This window comes from Phodopus roborovskii, unplaced genomic scaffold (genome assembly GCF_943737965.1).
Source record: "Phodopus roborovskii unplaced genomic scaffold, PHOROB, whole genome shotgun sequence".
Lineage (NCBI taxonomy): Eukaryota > Metazoa > Chordata > Mammalia > Rodentia > Cricetidae > Phodopus > Phodopus roborovskii.
This window is the reverse complement of record NW_026125302.1, coordinates 76,513-99,960: the sequence shown is the minus strand read 5'-3', so window position 1 is coordinate 99,960 and position 23,448 is coordinate 76,513.

The following is a 23,448-nucleotide window of genomic DNA, read 5'->3' as shown; positions in this document are numbered from 1 at the left end:
CATACAGGTATTAGTCTCTTTGTGAGTTTCTGGGTTATACATATAAAAATTATATGGACAAACATTAAAAATAAAGAGGGAAGGTAGCTGGTTATCTGTAACTACAGGCACGTGCTGCTGCCCTTGACCTGCTTTGACATTTTTCCATCAAAAATGTACCAGATTCCTGGAGAAAAAAAGGAAACATATTTTCTTCCACTGCCTGGTCTGATCAGACAAGGTGCTCATGTTGCTTCTACTCTTCGGAGCCGGATCAGCTGGCTGACGAGTTTTAGCCACCAGTGTGTTTAGGCAGAGGCTGTTGGACCAACCATAGGAAGTTGGAGACAGCAAAGCTCCAGATGGCATGGCAGGTAGAGTTGGATTTAAAAGGTGTGCTCTGTGGGAGGGGCTACACTGCTGGGTCTGTAAACCTGGTCAAAGCCTGTGACTGGAAGGGTCACAGACCTGAGGAATATACTACCAATGTACTGCTAAATGCAGCCAAATTACCTCCTGAACACATGGGCTTATGCCTGTGGATAGTGCTGCTGTAGGCCTTGGCCAGAGAAGCTTCTTGCTTTTTGTAGAGAGCGATGGTTAATGCGAAATCTCATGATTAGTAAAAAGGCCAAGAACACTGTTCTGACTGCCTGACCTTTGACATGTGGACAATTGGGACCTGCAAAGGTTGCAGATGGTATCTTATGAGTGTGCTGTGATTCTAGCTCCTCTCTGAAAAGCAGCTGGCCATGGAAGCTGCTCGCTGAGACGTGGCAAGGGGACAGAAATGTCTGCAGGCAGCTTTCTTCTTGGGTACCTGGATTTAAAAGAAGTGAATCCCTTTCTAAATATCTCAAGTTTTGGATTTACAGCAAATACCATACATTCCTAAGAGCCTGTCAGAGCAGGGGGTTAGGCCTTTGCCTGTTTCCTATTTGACATTTCATCAAGATGGGATTTAGAGACTAGAAAAGATAATATTGCAATATCTGACCTTAAGAAAGGAACAATGGATAGGTCTTCCGTGTTTAGACACTCCTGTGCTTGTGTGCAGGTTGGACAGCTGCACCTTTCCTTTCCTTTTTAATATAATACATATATTAGTGGTTACTTAACCCCCAACATTCTTTCCACTATTGAACCAGTGGGTTTACCTTGGCAGGCAGGTCAGAATTGTAGCTACGAGGACCACAGCTGAGAAAGGCTGTTGGTGACTTTCTCCTTCCAGCAGCCTACACAGCACTTTCCAGCATTATGGACACTTACCAATAAGGAACTTGCAGTTCCGCTCTGGCTAGATTTCTCTGTGTTCTCATCCAAGGCATACAGTGTCTCTAGCAATAGGTTTCATCGTCTACTTCCGGTGTCTACCTGAGCCTTTGAAGATGTTAAATTCAAGCAGGTGAGCTAGCTCGTTGCTGGCATTCCCTTCAGGTGGGGAGCTGTTCAGTGTTTCTGTCTGCCGAGATCCTAATTTGTACAAACTGGGTCCCTCTCAGTATAGCGCACAGGGAACAACCTATGCCACTGTGCCCCATTAGTGGGGATGTTAACCGATTGTGAGGAGAGCTCTCGACTTCAAGGGCATTTTTCCCTTGATAAATAATCTGTAGAAGATACTAGTGGGGCCATCTTGTCTTTTCCACTCTAAAACGTCCACTTGTGAGAAGTGATTCTGGAGAAAGCACCTAACAAATAAATAGTTTGTTTATTAAAAAAAAAAAAAAAACAATCTGGCTCAGCATGCACTGATGGCCCTTGCATGTGTACATCAATGATAATATTAGCATGGAATGGAGATGTTGTCTGGAATGGGAATGCTGAATTGTTTGGTTTCTTCCATGTATTATTCCTCATCTAACATCAAAAGACATGCCCAGACAAACCGTTTAGGCCAGTACATGGCAGCTATGACTGAAGGTCCTGCCAGCACCTGCTCTCCACCATCCCCAAGTTCAAGATCCAGCTGAAGGACACACATCCACATAAGGAACCCCAGATGGAGAGTCACAGCCTGGCTTTTCCAATTGGAGGACCTACCTCTTCATCTAGAACACACATGCCATAAACTGGACTCCTACTGTCTCCCATAAATCCTTGCTTCCAGTAGAGCTCAAACCAGTAAACAAACACTCACTATCCCTGGGTACCCAGCTGCCAGAGCCAAAACAAAACAAAGCAAAGCAAAACAAAACAAAACAAAACCCAAGAAGCATCATCAGCTACTTCCTTCCCTGACTCTGACTCTCTAACTATCCACTAGTTGCTTTTGGTTGGTGTTTTAGCTCAGCAACAGGACAGTGGATACTTCTGCGACACTCCAGAAATACTTTTATTTTGCCCACTTCATGCTGCCTCCTCTAACGAGCCTCATTTCAAGCTAGATAGATCAAAGCGAGTCATGTATTCAGAATATGTCCTTAAACATAGCACATGTGGACATGAGGAGCAGCAACACCTTAAAAAGTGCTGGAAATCACCCTGACTTGCCATATCCAGGAAACGTCGCCAAATTGTGGGCATTATTTTCAGGTCTAACAGTTGCTCTTGGGGCAGGTGGAACCATTTAAAACTATTAACCACCAGAGGGCGCACCACCATTCTGCAACAGGCCTGAGGAACAGGGAAATGGAGTTCACATTTGCAAAGAAAAAGGAGAACAAGGAAGGAGGAGGAGAGGAAGGGAGAAGGAAGAAGAAATCTGTATGTATCATATTAGATATGTTTGCTTATTTTTAAAATTATTTTATTTCAATGTGTGTGGGTGTTCTGCCTGCACGAATGTCTATGTCTGCTACTCAAGGAGGCTCAGGGGAGGATGTATCAGAGCTCCTGCAGCTGGAGTTACAGCTGGAGTTACAGAAGGCTGAGTCTTTGTCTTGTGCATGCTGACAATTGAGCGCCTAGTCTTCTGAAAGAGCATCAGTGCTCTTAACTACTGATCTCTCCAGCCCTTATTTGTATATTCTTTCTGAATGCAGGACCGCCCCCTTCCTTTACTGTTTGCCATATCCCTGGTTTCAGGACAAATACACTAAGAGAAAACTTTCATATTGAACGAAGCAAAAACAAAATAAAAAACCATAAAACTTCAACTATTCTTTCCCTCAAAGTCAAACTCCCTTTATTATTGTTAAATTATTTATTATGTTTGCATGTGTGTGTACATGTCCGGGCTATGTGTCGATTTAGCTACACTGACTATTGAACTAGCCCCAGGGGCCCTCCTGTCCCCACCTCCCCTTCACTGGAACTGCAGGCGTGTACTTGGCTTTCTATGTGAGTACTGGGAATCAAACTTCGATCCTCACTTTAAAAATGGAACCCTCTCACCAGCCCTTCAAACTCCACTTTAAACAATCTTGCCATATGCCTCAACTTTTGATTCAAGAACTTCCTCCTTTTTTCAACATAGTATTTTTATTGATTATTTGGGAGTTTCACACAATGCACCTGATCACTTTCTTCCCATTTCTTCCAGGTCCACTCTCATACCCTAGTTCTCACCCCCCTTAAAAGAAAAAGATACACCAAGTCCAATTTATGTTTCCCATATACTCATTGGAGCGTGGTGAAACTCCCAGTGGCCAGCCCCTTAAAGATCACAGAGTCCTTCCCCACCTCCTTTCCCTGCCAGAATCCATTAACTTTAAAGAGCTACACTTCAGCATCCCTAGCACAATTTTTAAGGACTCTTCAATGGCTTCCTGTCTAGACTGTTTCTTGGAGGGGGGGATGTTCTCACAGAATTCTTTAACATCTCTTATTCTCAACTATGAATCTGCAGTCGTTGATAACACTGAAAAAGGAGCTTCCTTGCCCATAATAGCCAGCAGTAGCATGGACCATGGACTTCCACGTGGATTCTGGTGGCAGCACCAACCATGTACCATGGCCATCCACACAACCTCCAGAGGCAGCACAGAACATGGAACTTGACGTGCTCCCTGGTGGCAGCACTTACTAAGGACATTAACATGGCTTCTGGTGATAACATGGACTATGGACACCAACATGTCCCCGAGTAGCATCATGGATTATGGCCTGTGATGGCAGCAAGGACCATGGAGGTCTTTCCAGGAGACCCAGTCCAGATAATGAACTATTCTTCATCTCAACCAACCTGTTATTGCTCAGAGCCAGGACATTTGTGTGGCCAGGCAGTGTGTTCCTGGCAGAGCCAGCATGAACTCCAGGCTGCTGCATACCACCCTGGAGGCCTTACTTGGCAACAACAAACTCCCACGCCTGTCACCGTGTTCCCCTCTCCCAGAATCTACATGGCAATACATGTTGGAAAGTTCTCCAGAATATTGGAGGTCTCTGGAAGTAACCATGCATCCCATCATCAGCATGTGCATGGTCCCAGATGTTTCCTAACATGTTGGTTTCTATTTTAAGTAGCTGTAAAGACCTTTAACTCATAAAATAATCTTCAAGGTAACTGTTCCCACTTTGCAAATGAGAAAACCAAGAGGCCTGGGTACTTCAGCAACCTGAGCAAGACCACAAATCCAGCATTTGAATGGAGACTATGAGAAGCCTAAGTTCATGCTTCTGCTCCTTGGGCCTCATCTCAGCAATCCTTCTCTTTGAAGCTCATCTCCCTCCTTTCAGGCCTCCTCCTCACTTTCTTTCCTGAGTGTAGATACTATTAAATGTGACCCGGAGCCCTCTGTCACATTTAGACCCAAATTCACCCCAGGTTTCTAGATTTCCATTCATATTCCCAATTAAAAACAGCCAGTCTGTATCTTATTCTCCACATTTCTCCTTTCCTCTGTGCTGAGCATGAAGCCCTGGGTTAGACTGAGTTAGATTCTCCAGAGCCAGGCCCCCGAGGGGCCATTATTAGCAGAGCCAATAACTCAGGAGAAATGTGTAACAAGTATGAGCAATGTATGCGAGGTTTGGGTTGTCACTATACATGACCCGCAACAAGAAGTCCTATGCATGAGCTAGATCACTTACTTTTCCTTCTTTGATAAGAGAAAAAGCAATTTCCACTCCAGCTTCAAAGAACACCAAGATAATTACATATAAATCTTTGAATCCTCCAAAAACTTAATGGATGCTTAGAGCATCTCTACCACAAAGGGGTAAAGAACACATCCTAGAAACATTGTGCTTAAACAAGCAAAGGGACCAGGAATTATAGCGGCACCAGGTTTCTGAAAAGTGACCTTGGAACCTAGTGACTAAGAGTCAATGGCTAAACAATAATAAGGGTGAAGTCTGTATTTCTGTATCAATTAAATAGAAAAGTCTACATACAGCCACACTGTCTACTAAGCATGCGTGGAGAACATCCAGCTTCATAACATACCCATCCTCTGTGTCACTTCTTAGGCCATACTCCATTCAGAGGAATTGAGTAATTCATGAGAAAGAACTACGCGGGGTCTAAGAAACAGATGAATCCTGCCGAAGGTAGAGGAAAACACCACGGAAGGGCTCTTTCAGCTCTATGTGAGGCACATCCCCGTGAGCCGCTGGGGTAGAGGAGTGGCAAATTATGAGACCTGATGGAAGTGGAGGGCAGTGCTGAGTGGGGCAGCACATTATGTTGCCGAGGTTGTGAAGATTTTGAAGTGTCCACAGCAAAGGAAAAACTAAGGCTGTTGTTAATCAAAGGAGGAGGAGGAGGAACTAGAACAGGAAATTCAATCCGACACACCATTGGACTTATCCAGATGTACATTTGTGGTGTAATGACTTAGCTGTTACTGATTTAACCAGCTTTTTTTTTTTTTTTTTTTTTTTTTTTTTTTTTTGTCAAATACAGATAGGACAGAAAAGGCAAAGTCGGGAAGTGCTAAATCTTCACTTTGAACATCAGGAAAACCAACAGAATAAACATACCTAAAATTGACAAAACAAGAAGTCAAATATCAGTAGAGCATTAGAAAACATGGGACAGCTTTAGCAGGTATTAAGAACAGATCTTGAGTCCTTCCATTCAAGAGCCCTCTGCATGCCTGTGTGGACCATTTGGAAGGATCGGCGGTTTTCCTTGAAGACAATTCATCCCCTGCTTCATTTGGGCCTCTGGGGCTGTGCTTCCCAGCTAGGGGCAGCGAAAGATAAACACTGGATTTTCCTCTTGCTCTGTGTTCTTTCTTCCTCCTATGTTCTCTTAGCTCAGAGCTCACACAGCCTGCTGCAGGCACCGTGCCATTCGGGAGATCCATCCTTAACTTTTTCTGCAGGCCCCTCAGGCACAGTTTGTTCTTCCCTGGAGTCAGAGCGCTCCCTAGCCCAGCTCCAGGCTGTGAGGAGCTAAGTTAGCTGCGTCTGGTTTTTTAAAGAACCGGCTTTGCTTTGTTGTTGTTTTCTGACCAGAGCCAGCTCCAGTGATCTGTGCCTGTTAAAGCCTTGCCTCAGGAAGTGAGGCTGGCAGCCGGCAGCTCTTGATTAATGTCTGCTGAGTTGAAGGTGAAGTGCCTGCTGCTTCCTAGCGGACGGTGGATGCTTCTGTGGGCTTCCTCAATCAGGTGTTTGCAATCTGCATGCATGGCTCATCTGGGACTCTACCAGGTACATTTGGCATTTTACAGGTGAAGATATGGAGGGGTGCCAAGGCCAAGATTGTTCTTGCTCAACTTCAACACACACAAGAGATGATGGAGACAACCTGGAGCTGAAGCTTGTGTTACCTACGCCGAAGCTGGGGTCTCTCCCCTTGAGTGGCCTTTGTTTCAAGGGCACTACTTGCTGACGGACAGATCTAGGACTGGAGAGGAGCTAGGCGCTCCGTGCAAAGGGCCAGTACAGCTGGGGTTCGGTGAGGCCGAGGTTTGAGGGACTGGGGATCAATCTTCCTTTCCGCTACCTGTCTCCCTTGTCCCTTGGCATCCAGGGACCACTGGGAGGTGACAAGAGAACATCATGACAGAGTTGTACTCCAAAGAGGCCATAGAATGTATGCAAATGCTCGGCAGCTGACCTGTGGCCCAAGGTAGAGTTAGCTCACTCTGCTCTTCCGGGTCTCTCTCATGCTTCCTGTTTTCCTTCCTCCTCCACCCCTCGCTTGTGGCAGGTCCAAGCAACTTTGGGTCACCTTGCTCCACAGACAAATCTATGCTGTTCTCTTGCCCCTAGGTACTGAGGTCTGGCATAGTGACTGGTTTGTATCAGGCAACCCTCTGCTTTTGGGAGGAGGGCCAGGGCAGAAGGGGTGGCCACCTAGGCTGCACTGCAGCAATGTCTGGGCCCTCTGAATGTGGCGGGTCCTGCTGGGAGGGGAAGCACTGTGAATTTAGAGGCTTCTACAGACAAGGCACAACCTCAGGTGAATCTCCTTGCTTTCATCTTGCAAAGCTGTCTTTTAAAACAAACCACTTAAAAGGAGGGTGGGGTAGGGGAATACTGGCTGTTCTTGCAGAGGGCCCAGCTTCGGTTGCCAGCGCCCATATGATGGCTCACAATGCTCTCTTCTGGCTTCCTTGGGCACTGTGAGTGTATAGAGCTCATACATACATACATACATACATACACACACACACACACACACACACACATACATGCAGGCAAACACCCACATACATATAAATTTAAAAGTCTATATGTGTTCTATACACAGGCAACTTAAAAGAAGAAAGAAGAAAGGCCTAGGTGACTTTTATTTACTATTTTAGATTTTTTTATGTGTATGAGTATTTTGCCTGCATGTATGTGTGTGTTGCCTGAGGAGGTAGAGGAGGCTGTCAGAACACCTAGAACTGGAGTTACAGATACTTGTGAGCCACCATGTGGATCCCCTGCAAGAAAAGCCAGTGTTTGTAACTGCTCAGCTCTTTCTCCAGCCCTCATTTTTTTTTATTTAAAAATTTAAATATATTTGGAGGACTCAGAATGTGTTATATATCTGTTGAAGAAAATTAAGACAGTGTTGGGGGTACAAAAATATAAGAAAAACAACTCCCATAATTCTATCCACTGGAGACAAGCATTTTCAAAAAACCCCTTTTGGAAGTATTCATTTCTTTTTATAAAGTTGGGGCAGAGGAGGGAGGGAAAAGGAAATGGGGGAGGGAGAGAGGAGGAAGGAAGAGGAAGGAGGGAGAGAGGAGGGAAGGGAGAGAGGGGGAGAGGGAGAGAGAGAGAGAGAGAGAGAGAGAGAGAGAGGAGATTGAGATTTACATAAAGAAAGTTTGACTTCTGCTTTGGACTTTAGGTGGGCGTGTCTGAAGCAACATCAGTGTCAGTCCCTCTGAAGAGCTGAAGCACAGGCACAGCCTGAGGCAGGGTGAGCATGTGAAAGGCTGTCGAACCCAGGGCTGCTCCTTACATTTATGACCCAGTCCTTGTAGCCATAGCAAAGCTGGGCGTCTTGGCAAAGGGTGAGACAGCATCCTCTTGCACAGTGCTGCTCATCTGTAGACTTTTGTCTGTGCACTGTACCTGGCCTTGTATTATTCATTTTGCTTAAGCACCACAAATCATGAAATTACTTCCATTTTTTTTAAATGTTCAGTTCCTTTCTTTATTCCTTAATGATTTTTTTTAGACTGACTAGACCTTGCTCTATGATCCAGATTGGCCTCAAACTCGTAGTAGTCCTCCTGCCTCAGTGTCCCAGGTGAGCCACCACACCCAGCACATGCAGTTCTTGCCATGTCTTACTATTATAGCAGGTGCTGAATTTGTATTCACTTCCTATGCCCGTAGATTAAATCCTATGATAATTATGAACAATCTTAAGATTTATTTTATAAATAAGCCAAGCTGCCTAGCTTTTTTTTCCTAGCAAAAACAAAACAAACCCTTCATGGAAGCCTCAATTCTTGGTTTTTGCAGTGTTATATCAATCACAATTTTAAAAAGTCAACAAAAACCTTTTTCCATTCTATGGGCTGCCATTTTGTCTCATTGACTGTATCCTTTGTCTTACAGAAGCTTCTCAGTTCCAGGAGGTCCCATTTATTAATTGTCCATCTCAGTGTCTGTGCTACTGGTGTTATGTTCAGGAAGCAGTCTCCTGTTCCAATTTGTTCAAGGGTGCCTCCCACTTTCTCTTCTAAGAGGTTCAGTGTGGCTGGATTTGTATTGATCCATTTGGACTTGTTTTGTGCATGGCGATCTGCTGTCTTCTACACACCATCATCCAGTTGTGTCAACACCATTGGGTGAAGATGCTTTCCTCTTTCCATTGTATAATTTTAGCTGTTTTGTCAAAAATCAGGTGTTTGTAGGTGTGTGGGTTAATATCAGGGTCATCAATTCAATTCCATTGATCTGCCTGTCTGTTTTTGTGCCAATACCAAGCTGTTTTCATTACTATAGCTCTAGAGTAGAGCTTGAAATTAGGGATGGTGATGCCTCCAGAAGTTCCTTTATTGTACAGGGTTGTTTTGGCTACCCTGGGTTTTTTTTGAATACAGAGAGCTATTATGGGCTGAACAAGAAACCTGACACTAGGGGGATCTCCAGGGATCCACAAGGATGACCTCAACTAAGAATCTAAGCAAAAGTGGAGAGTCTACCTAAAATGCCCTTCCCCTATAATGAGATGTATGACTGCCTTAAATGTCATCCTACAGTTTTCATCCAGAAGCTGATGGAAGCAGAAGCAGTCACCCACAACTAAACACGGAGCTGAACTCCTGGAATCCAGTTGTAGAGAGGGAGGAGTGATGAGCAAAGGGGTCAATACCATGATGGGGAAACCCACAGAAACAGCTGACCTGAGTAAGTGGCAGCTTACAGACCTTAGTCTGACAACTGGGGAACTATCATAGGACTGAACCAGGCCCCCTGAATGTGGGCATCAGTTGGGGGGGTCTGGGCAGTCTATGGGGCCACTGGCAATGGAACCAGTATTCATCCCTAGTGACTAATGGGCATTGGGTGCTCATTCCCTATGGAGGGATACTCTCTCAGCCTAGATACACAGGGGAGGGGCCTAGGTCCTGCCCCAAATGATGTGACAGACTTTGATGATCCCCCAATAGGAAGCCTTACCTTCCCTGCGGAGTGAATGGGGGTGGGTGGGATGGGGGCTGGGAGAAGGGGAATGGGAAGACAAGAGGGTGAGGTAACTAGGATTGGTATGTAAAATAAAATTGTTTTTAATTTAAATAAAAATAATTTTTAAAAAATCAGCAAAAAGCATCAGACTGAGGGTATCTCAGTGACACATGAGAGGCTAGGTATCTGCCAAGAAGGAGTCCCTGCAAGTGTGAATGATTTTCTACAATGAGATCTTTGTATGACTTGCAATGGACTTTACTTGATGGTGATTCTCAACTGAATTACACCGAGTTGAATGATTAGGACCTTCTGATACTAGATCCTATGGTCAAGTAAAGTCTTGTGAGGGCTGGTGACTCTCAGCTCTGGCATTGGACTTATAGTCACATGGAGAACTTTAGAAAGAAACCGACTTATATAAAGACATAGTTGATATGCCACAACCAGCTCTGGCAATAGGCTTACAGTCATATGAAGAACTTCAGAAGGAAAAGTATATCAAGACACCACTGATATGCCATAACCTGCTCATCTAAGAAAATAACAGGGAGTTTGTTGCACATATACACCCATGAAAGCATCCCTACAACAAACTCATGTATCTTTCACCTCCAAATCGCAGGGCTCACCATCCTTGGTTGCCCGATGTCAGTGTCTTGAAATCTGCTGTCCCCTACTCTGGTTGCCTCGGGTGAGAGGAAAATCTGCTCTTATTCCATGTTTAGAATAGAAGCAGGTTATTCCCCACCCCAGAGTCTTTAAAATATCATCTCTCGACTCAGATAAAACACATTGCAATGTTTGGAGAGAAGGTCCATGTGGAATTGTATTTATCTGTATTTTTACTAAAGTTTCATTTATATGGAATGAAACCCATGCTGTTTGGCCACGGTGCTGTGAATTTTGTCTAGTGCATACAGTCCTGTAACTATCTCATCTGCGTAGCGCAGTTTCACAGTCTCCCCCAGCCCCCTCCCCCCACCAGGTCCCTTTGCTGTCCCCCTGCACTGCCCCTAGCCCTCCCTCCAGGTGATCACCAACTACTCTTCCTGTAAGATTGCCTGTTCCAGAATGTCAGGTGAGTGCACTCACATTTGTTGCACTGTTATAGCCAATTTCACCCAAGATAATGCATCTCAGATGAACCAACCAGCTGATAGGAATCAGCTGAATCAATGGTCAGAAAAATATAGGTAAATACAATTTCTCATGGACCTTTTCTCCAAACATTGCAATGTGTTTTATCTGAGTCGTTTGTTTCTCAGTTCCCCCAGCAAAAGGTGACTCTGATGTGTCATCTGTTGAAAACCACTCAGTTTGAAAAACTGTCAGGAGTCTAATTAGGGTTGTTAGGTTTCTTCCTTTGCTGCCCCCTACCCCATTCTTGTCCAAATCTTGTTATCTAAGAAGCTCCCAGGGTCCTATCAAATAACTCGGGGTCTTCTGTTTTCCAGTGAGCTCAATCTCTCCTCTTAAGAACCAGCCTATCTGAAACATTCATACATCCACACCCCGGGCACTAATGTTCCCATTGCTCATTTGTAACCACTTATCAACCGCCATACTTCTCATAAAATTCCTCTTGGGTTTCTGAGATGACAAGTGTGTATGTGATTCCTGTCATGTAAACATACATATATACATGCACACACACACACACACACACACACGTCTATGATGGTAGGTACTGGTTCATACAATGATGGGGGTGGATAAGTTGTTACAAGCTGAAGAACAAGGGAAACTGATAAGGGAAGTGAAGCCTGAGCCTAGAGCCTTGCAAATGGTGGTTGTGAGTGGCCCTAGGTGTAAGTCCCAGTCTCTGTCTGAACCAGGAGCCCTGCTGTCCAAGGGCAGAGGCAGAGGGTGGTCTTAGCTCCAGCTGAGAGCAAGTTTGCAACCTCTCCTCTTTTTTGCTGTGATCGGGCCCAGATGGATTGGCCGATGCCCATCCACAAGGGTACTCGAGCCATGGAATGTTTACACAGTGCAACCTCATATGCTAATCACTGAAAAATCTCAGAAACATAATGGTGAGCAAATGAGAATAGTTTTCAAAAATACAGATATAAATTGACACCCTTGACCTAAAGTTCACAAGTGTATATCACTGAGGTAGAAAATAGCAAGAAATAAATTCTGACTTTTTTTGTCATTTGTAATTGTGCACTATACTAGGGAGTATTTTTTAAACTATAGATTGTGCATGTATAAAATAGGAAAATATAAATCAGAGACTGTTCCAAAGTCTTCCACATTTAAAGTCTGACTTCTCAGAGACCTTTTCTGATGTCTGTGTTTCCCACAGAACAGACCCTGCATCCCATACACCCCTCCTGCTGTTACCCCACCTCCAAAGGAGTCTGCAAGCAGAGGAAAGTCCTGGCCACCGGACTTTTAATTTATTTTTGCAGGCACCTATAGATGACCCATTTTTGTACCTCCTTCTGGACCATTACTGTTTTCTATTTGCCTCTTGACACTTATCACATAGACATTTGACTCCTGAGTATAAAAGCAGTCCTCTGTCATTGCCACAATGTCCCCCATGCTCCTGAGACCCATTCTGCAGTTTCGTCCCTGGTTCTTGTGGTATTGGAACATGTACAGGCGGTGACACCATGGCACACAGCCACCTGGCTGACAACTGTTGCAAAGTGTTATCAATTATGAGAGCATCTGGATTTCAGTGGTAAAAATATGGAAAACTTGCCTGCCCAATAAAGATACACAATCGTTGTTGTTTATAGATTAACACCTTTGATCCCAGCACTCAGGAGGCAGGGGCAGGCAGAGCTCTGTGAGTTTCAGGCTAGCCTGGTCTACAGAGTAAGTTCCAGGACAGCCAGGGCCACAAGGAGAAACCCTGTCTCAAAAAACAAAAGAAATCCAATAAATAAATAAATAAATAAATAAATAAATAAATAAATGAAATGAGCAAACCCAGGTGTGTGGGGTAGGTGTTTATTACACTGGCCACACTGTACATTTTGTTCACAGTGCAATTCTGCCACTCTTATTATCAAGTGATTTGATCTATTTCTCTGTACTTGAATCTGGGACTGAACTCAAGACTTGCTTTAATCAGTAGAATACGGTAAAGTGACAATGTGGTAGTTCCAGAGCCTAGACTATTAGTTTTGTGTTGGTCTTAAAGCCTTGCCTGGCAAATTAAGGATGCACGTGCCATGACTTCAGAAACTCTTCACAGGGAGATATGTGCCAGATGCTCACAATTGGCATTCTTCACAATACAGCAGAGCGTGTCTGAATAAAATAGATACATAAAGTACTCACTGTGATATGAAGATGTCCAGCACACCCTGTTGGAGATGAACCGTCACGTGAAGAAGCAAGAGTTCTCCTCACTGGCAGAACTAAGTACTAGACAGGAGTGAAGCCATCTTGAACTTTCCATCCCTGCTGACCACTCAGTTGAATGCTGAAGCCCCACAGATGGCCCCCCAATCAACTCACTGCATGCTGCATATATGAGCTGGTGTTGGGAACTGGGGAGTGATGGTAAATGGTCACTGTTCCTAGGCAACCAAGTTTGGGGGAGGTTATTGCTGCCCCCAAATCCACCCTGAAGAATCACATTGTGCCTTGATTTTCAGCTTGATGAGAACTTGGGGCCCTTTTACACATCTCTGTCCCAACCCACAGGAGTCCAATCATTGCTTTTACTCTAACTGCTGACACCCTGGGAAGCAGGGGATTACATTTGTTCTGTAAGTCAGCTAATCATGTAATGAGGGGTTGGGTTTGGTTGTCTGAAACTCAGCTCTGTTGTTGCTGGAGAGAAGATTCTCTTGCAGGGCACACCTAGAAACCTTTAGATTGTTAATGTGTATCTAGAGCTGGCCAGCTTTATCACCCATTCAGCTCACTTTCTGGCTTTGTTACCTTGTCAAAGGATGATCATTATCTCTTCTCTCCCTCCACAGCTGTTCAAAGGTTTTACAGAGTCACTACATTCCTTTCTCCTTAAAAGAGGACCAAAGGTATCAAATGCATGTATCTTGAAGAGTTCTTTAAGACAGCTTACACCATGCATTTTGATGTTCTCTACCAGAGGTTTGAATAGGAGAGCCAGGACCAGATACTGCCAGGCCCACTAGAGAAATTCGTTCTAACAAGTCTGTTTCTCCAGAACTGTGCTTGGTACCACAATTTGTATTAGTTTGGGTTTTCTAGAGAAGCAGAACCAATGGAAGAAATATATATGTGTAATTTTAAGTTAGTTTCTCACACTTGTATAGCTGCTCTCACGCTTGTATATCTGCATCGAGAGGCTGAGAAGCCAGTTACGTGGTTTGGTTCCTGAAACCTGCTGCCTCTGAAATTGGAGCGGTCCCACAGTAGCTGTCCGTCACGAGGGAGGCCATCAACCTAGCTAGCAGCTTCTCAGTGCACATGACTGGGTACCTTATAGTCTCAATCTGGTGCCGAAAACCTGGGAGCTTCCTGGATAGCGGCCGCTCATGAAGTCCTGATGTTCGCAAAGCCATCTGCAGTGAATCAACTTGCAGGGAGAGAGATGGCCAATGGAATAAAAGGCAAATTACTTTCCTTCTGCCATGCCTTTTTTATGTGGGCTGCTAGCAGAAGGTGCTGCCCACTCTGGGGGTGGGTCTTCCGGTGTCAAGTAATCAGGATGACTCCTTAGGTGAGGCTGTCTACTCAGGTGATTTGGATTTGTAGCAAGTTAACATTAGAATCAACCTTAGTGTTTCCATCCTTAGTGGAGCTGTCTTCTAACTGGCCCCATGGAAATCCAATAGCCATTGGCCCAGATCACAGAGAGGACAGTCTAAATTACCATGGATCACGAGGCAACTGGATTTGGTTCTGTGTACTTAAGGTACTGTGACCTTATAAACACTTCCTGTACCTATGGGGGAGGGGAGTCGATTGCCTAGCATCATTTATAGCCTGGGAAATGGGGGTATTTGGCTTCATTAGTCCTTCTTGAAACCCTGGAGAGGTCACATCCCACTGGCAACCAGAAAAAAACATCTGATAAAGAGGCATTTGAAATAGGCCTTGATCAATGGGAAGGACATTGCAGGCTGGAAAGAGAATGTTTGCTGGCAAAGTCAGACAAAGGTCCTTCCCTCCATGTTTTCTAACAAGTACTCAAGCGAGTGCTTACTGTTTATGAGTCTGGCTTGAAATATAGAGGTGAGGGAGACCACTACAGAAGAGTCTGTTGCATTCCATTCAAAGGCCCAAAAACAAACCACAAAGACATCCCTATTCTAGTCAGGTCTATGAACGAAGCTGTGGCCTATAGTTGCATTGTCCAATGATTACCATTCTAGATATACTAGATACCAGACCCCAGGTTACACAGTCGCATGACTGTGTGGAACTATTCACTAGTATAGTGTCATCGCCAGGGATCTGTGGGTATCTGTGCTGTGGTTCTAAGTGAAGGGAGGACTCCTATCGAGGTATGTAGCAGCATTTCCGGACTGGGTAACACTTCTGCCAGGCTAATTATCCAATATTGTGGATTATCTTTAATCTTCTCCAGCCCCTCTGTAGGTCATATAAAAACCTAGTGGACCTATTCAAGGAATGTCTTCTTAGCTGTGTGTGCAAAGATATTTGAAAAACAAATTCCTCTGTCATTATAATCATCATTATGCTTAGCACCAGAGCCCTCGGGAAGCACACTGGAGTCTTCATAGGCAGCTTTATTAAGTGACTATACAATGACTTGCATGGGGACTGAGTGGGTGACTTCCTAATGGCCCAGCGTGAGCCTTTCTACCACCTGTACATTCTGTATTAACTGCCGCTACCTCAAAAGTAAATGAGAAGCAGATATGTTATATGGTCCAAAACATTCCTGAGGCATGGCTGACTTTAGCAGACCATATAAATTTTCAAAAATGTTATGAACAGACTGAAAAGGAGAAAATAATTTTTGTGTGAGGTAAGCAGACGTCAGCTAGAGCCTAATGGGATGGGAATACTGAGCTGAAGTGTGCCTCCTGGGTTTGGAGGGCACATTTTCACGGGCACCATGCACTCATTATAAAGCCCAATTAGGTGAAAGAGTCTTTAAAATGATGACTTTATAAACAAATACAAATTAGAAATCTTGCAGAAGAACAAGGGCCTCACTGTCTCCCTCTAGTGGTCGAGCTGGGTTTCATCGGATTGGCCGGGGACTTTGGAGCCCTCTTCTGGAGGGCAGGAAAAGGCTTCTGCATTTCTGAGCTTGGAGACTGACCACAAAGCCAAAATAGACTAACTGGGCCTGCAGAAGCCACTGCTAAACACTGAAATCACCTCTGTGATCGTTCTAGGATATTTTTCTTCTTCAAACACTTCTAAAAGTAGAATAAAACCAATTTTTGTTTGTTCTTCCAAGATGGCTGAATTCTGTGTCTTTGTTTGGATATTTTGTTTTTGAGACAGGACCTCACGATAGCACAGACTAGTCTGGAAGCTGCTATGTATTCCAGGATGGCCTCAAATCCATGGTCCTTTTGCATCTATCTTTTGAATACTGGAATTGTAGACCCACACCACTATGTCCAACTTATATATCTTTTAAAAATAAATACATTTTCTTATTTAATTATCCTGTGGTATTAGACATGCTCATAATTAGCTTGTTTTGGAAGTATGGTCTCAGTTCTCACAAAATGCCTGTGGATAAAAAGACAGCTACAGGAGCAGATGTTATGGTCCCTGGATCACTCCCATGGATTCACATAGACATGATAGGAACCATCTTTCCATTGTGATTGCCTAAATAACACTGGTCAGTTTTTCCTATGTAGTTTTCCAGCAAACTGTAAGCAAGCAAACAAACAAACACAAACAACAAAAAAGCCCGAGCAACCAAACAAACCATAAGAGCAGAATGTGGATCTCTTAGCCAGACCCTGGTGCTAGTAATGTGCCTGGCTTTTTGATATAATATTAAGATAGGCCAGGTCCACTCCAGTTAAGGTGAATTCACTTTCATTCCAACCCCTCTTTTGCCCCAAGTGATGGGATCCACTTGGCCTTGCTATCATCCAGGGCCATGGGTTTTTTGTTTGTTTGTCTGTTTGTTTGTTTTTGTCAGTAAGTTTCTCAAAAAATTGCCATCTTTGAGATCCTGGATCTATCTCCCTGTCTTCCGTCTCAGATCTTCTTCAGGGCGGGGTCTCATACCCCAGGCATGGGTTGTACTGGAACATCATTACCACATAGGGTAGGTTTTGTAGACAGAAGATAAATATCAACGTCCAGGCTGTCTGGTTCTGACTTAGGGTCTATGGCGTACTGACCACGAAACAGATGTCACCTCATCAGTAAAATGATTTCTCTCACTGTAAAAGGAAGATAATCCTGTTCGCTTCACCAAAGGATTGTCATGAGAAGGGATGGTGAGCATGTGAGGTAGTTAGCATGGTTCCCCACTTCTGGTGCTCCCCAAATGCTAACCTTCACCAATGACAAAGAAAAACTTAGTTTTTGTTGCTTTGTTGTTGCTTGAGACAGGCAGGGTCTCCCTGTGGCACACAGACCCACCATGAGCTTGTGAACAAGAGCCTGTAAGAGCTAGACTAATAGGTCTGCTCTACTAAGCAAGATGGGCACTTTAAAAAACAGTCCATTTTCCCTTTCTTTTATAAACAGAGTACAATGGCTGAGATTAACCATTTTGTTTTTCGAAAATTCAGACTTTTAGGAACTGGCTCCTCACCCCTGACGCTGCCTGGAAGGTCAGAATCCAGAGGCTGGATAGCCCAGCGACCTAGGCTAGAACCAAACAAGCCTGCCCCCACAAAATGGAGTGAAATGATTTCTAATGATAGTCTGCTATACTCAGATTGGTTCCCAGCTCAATCATCATCAGAGAGCCTTCCTTCAGCAACTGATGGGAGCAGACACAGAGACCCAGAGCCAAACACTAGGTGGAGCTCGGGGAATCCTTCAGAAAAAGGGGAGGAAGATTGTAGGGAACCAGAGGGGTCAAGGATACCAAAAAAAAAAAAAAAAAAAAAAATCCACAAACCCAAACTAACCAGGGCTCATAGGGGATCACAGAGACTGAACCGACAACCAGGGAGGCTGCTGTACACCTTGGTAAGTGCCCTCCCTATCACCTGGGACCACAGCCCAGGTACCCACAGACCCCTGGTGATGATGCTGTTCTCGAGAATAGTGTCACACAGTCATGTGGCTGTATAGCCTGGGGTTTGGTATCTAGTATCTATAGAACAATCAGTCTAGATTTAGATTGATCTAGACCCTCTGCTTATATGTTACAGTTGTGTAGCTTGGTCTTCTTGTGGAACTCCTAACAGTGGCAGCAAGGGTCTGTCTCTAACTCTTTTGCTGGCCTTTGGGACCTTTGCCTTTATACTGGGTTGGTTGCCGTGTCCAGCCTTAATGTGAGAGTATGTACCTAGTCTTACTGCAACTTGGTATGTAATGTTTGGTTGACATCCATGGGAGGCCTGCCCTTTTCTGAATAGAAATGAAGGAGGAGTAGATGATGTCGGAGGGGCAGACAGGAGGTTGAGGGGAACTATGTGGAGAAGGGGAGACTGCAGTTGAGGTGTAAAATAATGATGTAAAAAAAAAAAAAACCTGGCTCCTGCTGGGTGGTGAGAAACCCTGAAACTCCCTTCTAACCCTCAAAATAAAAAGGAAATCATACCTGTTTATCTGGTTGTAGTGGCACATGCTGTTAAACACAGCACTCGGGATGCAGAAGCAGGTGGATCTCTGTGAATTCGAGTCCCAGGACAGCCAGAACAACACCGAGAAATCCTGTCTCAAAAAAAAAAAAAAAAAAAAAAAAAAAAAACTAGAAGAACAAAATAATAAACAAGTAAATAAATACATAAATAAAATAAAAAATGCCTCCCTCTTACATAAAACCAAAGAAGTACAGAGACGCAGCTAAGGTCTGAGTATGTTTCTCTCATTTCCTACCCAGCTAAGGGGCTGGTGTGTGAACTGCCTGCAGTCTGTTCTGTAAGGATTGGAGTCCCATTCCTACCTCGGTTTCTCCTTCTCCCTCACTTGCTTGCCTAGTTGCTGATCTCTGAAACCCTCCTTAATCCTGCCTGCATCCTAACCCGCTGCGGAATTAGGAACACAGCACACGGCTTGTGAGCATTCTGCTTTGTGCAGCAGACTCAGCGTATTCCAGCTGAGTGTCTCAATGGTTCTCTCCGTAGAACACATGGCTTCCCTTCTCAGCATATGCATGCCCTTTAGTGCCCATGTGCTCCATGCCAGCTCTGTAAGGGAGAACACTCATTAAAATCACTGATTATTACGTTGACTCCTATGCAAGCAGAATGAAATCAAGCACACTGTGAACATTAAAGAAAAGAAATCCCAACACACTCAAACTAGAGACTTTTCTCATCAACCAATAGACATATTTTCACTATTTTTATAAGGAGACACCTTGTAAAATTTAGTTTCTCATTCTCCCTGTGCATTAAACCATCTGTGGGCTGCAGATGCCCAAGTCACAAATACTGGATACTTATATATGTTATAATTTGTTTTTAGACAAAGTCTTACTAAGTTGCCCAGGTTGGCCTCAAACTCACAATCCTCCTGCCCCAGCCTTCTGAATGTTGCTGTTATAACATGAACCACCACACCTAGGCCTTCATTGATCTTTCAGTACATAGTTGCTAGCTCTGCATCCTGCCCACCCACACCTTTATAAGCAAATACTTTATAAAACTATACTCAGCCCTCTACTGACTATGCAAAACAATCTGGGGGAGTGGTGGAGTGCTTGCCTAGCATGCTTGTGACTCTGGATTCAATCTCCAGCATGACCCCTGACAGACAAACATACAACCTACAGTCAATCCGTGCCTTGAACCAAATGATCCATCCATTCTCTCCTGTGTGTCTGACATACACATTTTTGTGTGTGTTGAGGGGGATTCCTAACTCTTCAACTTTCTAGATGGATAAGTTCTATTCAGAAGCCACATTCAAAGCTCTGAAAAGGGCAAAGCTGGGCAGAGTTAGGTGCAGGGCATATAGAGGCTGAGAGTGGATGCAGGACCAAGGGATCTAGGAAGAGTGACAGTATCTTCCACTGGAGTCCTCATGAGATATATAGGAAACGAATTAGCAAATGAGGAAAGGTTCCTTTCAAGTATAAACTCTTCTTGTATCACATAAAGTGTCATCTTTTTTATTTTCTATTTACATATAGTTGCATCCATATTAGATAGTGTTTATGAACTAAATTTTGGTAAAGAAACATTGTTCAATTAGAAAGCTAATCTCTGCATTCGGGACACTGGGTGTATTTGTCAGGGTTCTCCAGAGAAAAAGAACCATTCATATGATGGCAACAGGTAGATGTACTGATAGATGAATACACACATACACACACACACACACACACACACACACACACACACACACACGCGCGCGCGCGCGCATGCACGCACACACGCACGCATGTGCACGCGCTCGTGTACATGCACACACACAAGTAAAGAAGCCCTACTATATGTTGCTCGCAAGCTGGTGAAACAGGAAAGCTGCCAATATATTAATAATTTAATCTAATGCTAAGACCTGAGGACCTGGGTGTCACTGATGGAAGAAGGCCAAGAACTTAGGAGTGCTGATGTCTAGGGGCATGAGAAGATGTACGTCCTTATCCCAAAAGGAAGAGAAGCTTCACTCTGTCTCTGTTTAAGTTTTCTTTGCTCGTCAGCTGTTTGAATGCCGCTGCTCAGGTTGCTAAGCCTGGACCTGCTCTACTCAGCCTGCTGATGCAAGCGTTAATCTCTTCCCAAAACATCCTTACACAGACACACCCAGAAATAATGCTTTATTGGCTATCCAAGGGGAGTGGAACTCTGTCTTCTGGGCATGACAGGACCAGTGCTGGACTGAAGTCAGTAGCTGTGCTTACCCACAGGAGACTCTGTGGAGACTGGAGCTATCAACACTCCCTCCTAGCCAGGGATGGTGAAGCATGCCTGAAATCACAGCTCTTGGGAGATATAGGCATGGGGGGGTCAGGAGTTCAAGGTTATCTTCAACTGCAACGTGAGCTCAAGGGTGCATGAGACCCTGCATCATACAAAATGAAACAACCTAAAGCAACAACAATAAAACCCCAGAACAATACAAAACAAAATTCCCTCATATGGGGTTGAAGAGTCATCATCTCAGCCACTTCCTCCTTTCTGTCCCTACCCAGCTACAGTAATCCCTTCCTAGATGGCCTGGTCTGAATTATGTTCTAGAGTGGTGTGTGAGTGTTTGTATGTGTGCTTGTGTGTGTGTGTGTGTGTGTGTGTGTGTGTCCGCCCCACGTGCACGCGTGCCATGTGCACACCTGTAATAGGAGTCCATAGGAAATGAAAGATTGGGGACTTGAGTAATGCAGCCTTCCAGAGTTGTTACCCATGGGGGTGTCAATGATGACCTTGTAAATGAGTGCCGTAAGCAGCCTCAACAATCCCATTGGTCGATCAAGCTGGACTTAAATGGAATACTTTCTTAGGTCTAAGGATCTCCTATCTGGGGTAGACAGGCACTTCTGTGCATCTTCCTAGGAAAAGTTATACAACACTTAGCCCCGGCAAGTTGGCACATAAACTTATCCATCATGCTGGAGTGAAAGATAAACCCTCAGTCACTGAGATAGAAGTTCTGAATCTATTGCCAGAATGAGATCTTCTAAAGAGATGGAGCAGTCAGGACATGAAAGGAGAGGATGGGGAGACTGAGAAAGAGGAAACAATGTGTTACTGGCAAAGCCTTGAAGCTAGCCTTCAAGTGGATAGAATAGCTTGAAACAAAAAGCAGGGCTCTGCAAATCCAAGGCAGGTTGGAAAAGTGAATGTAACACAGATGAGGGAGGAAGTCAGTAACAATGCAAATGTCCTGGGAAGACCAGGAACAGTTGCAGCAGTAACAAGATGTTAACAAGGCATTTTTATATGGTAACTCATCTGATAATACATCTCAGTGCTGTGCTGAAATATCTTGTAGTGAGATATTCACTTTGTCCGCACCTGTGGCACAGAGCATGCCCATTGGGGGGTGGGGACAGGGGCAGACACTACCTGAGGGAACTAAGTCTGAGGAGGGGGCTCCAGGAGCTTTCTTGCTTGCAGCATGGGGACAGGAGAACATCTAGAGGCATCCTTGGAACTAAGAATCTTCTGGTGTTCATCTGTCTATGTTGTAAGTTCTTTCTCCCTGAATAAACATCTATTCAGCCTATCTGTTTCTACTGATCCTTATTAAACCTCAAAATTATCTGACAAAAACAATGTAAGGAAAGAAGGTAGGTTGTCTCACGGCTCAAAATTATACTCTATCATGAGAAGTCTTTGTGGTAACAGCTCTAGCTGTGGCCATAGGATCTAGGGGCCACTGATCACATTGTAATACATGATATTTGTTTTTGCCTGATTTCTGGCCATGGATTGAATGTGATCAGCTATTGTACAGCCTGGGACACCAGCCCTTAGGATGGAGCTTTCCAAATTCAGGGTGGGTCTTCCCTTCTCGATTATACCTCTCTTGAAACAGCCTTGCATAGAAGTGTGTCTTCTAGGTGAGTTCAAATCCAGTTACATTACAACAAAGATTAACTTCCAGGAGAAAGCATGGGAGGAAGAGTTGAAACCCTCAAATTTGAAGTAAGATGGTGCCAAGAAGAGATACCCTATCTATCCACCACTATCCCAAATATCCATGTTTATTTTAGCCAACATATGTTAAACTATTCGGAAGAAATTCTTCAGTCTAATGCTCTCCCAACTGAGCTATTTTGGCTACATGTTTGGTAGAAATTCTATAAATTTTTCTGTACTGAAGTGGCTATGCTCAGATGATACTTAACTATTTCTTCTTAAGTCCCTGATGAAGGACCCCAATGTGGGTAGAACCATAGTAGGAATATGTGTATCTGAGGGATGCATGCACATTTCCAGTGTTGTCTGATTTAGAAGACTGGGGATGTCATTCAACAAGTGCCTGGAGCTTGGTCGAAAAATGGCAGTTCTGGATAATGGGGTAGAACTTTAAAATATGGGGCTCTCTGGTCGGTGGTGACACATGCTTTGAATCCCAGCACTCCAGAGGCAGAGACAGGCAGATCTCTGAGTTTGAAGCCAGCCTGATCTACAGAATGAATTCCATGCCTGCCAGGACCCTGTCTTGAAAAACAAAGCAAAATAAAACAAAAACAACTAAACACAAAAGAGCTAGGGCTCAATAGCAGGCCCTTGGGATGGGAGAGTGTGCCCTTGAGAAGGATGATTTCATGCAGAAACCTGGTTAGTTCTGGAAGATTTTTTTTTAAAGTAAAACCTGACATATATATATATATATATATATATATATATATATATATATATATATGTCTATATATATTAATTAAAGGTCCTGGTTCATAGAGTTTGTTACCAAAATCTTGTGTGTGTCTTCGAACCACCTTAGAAATAAGTAAAAAAAAAAATAGTA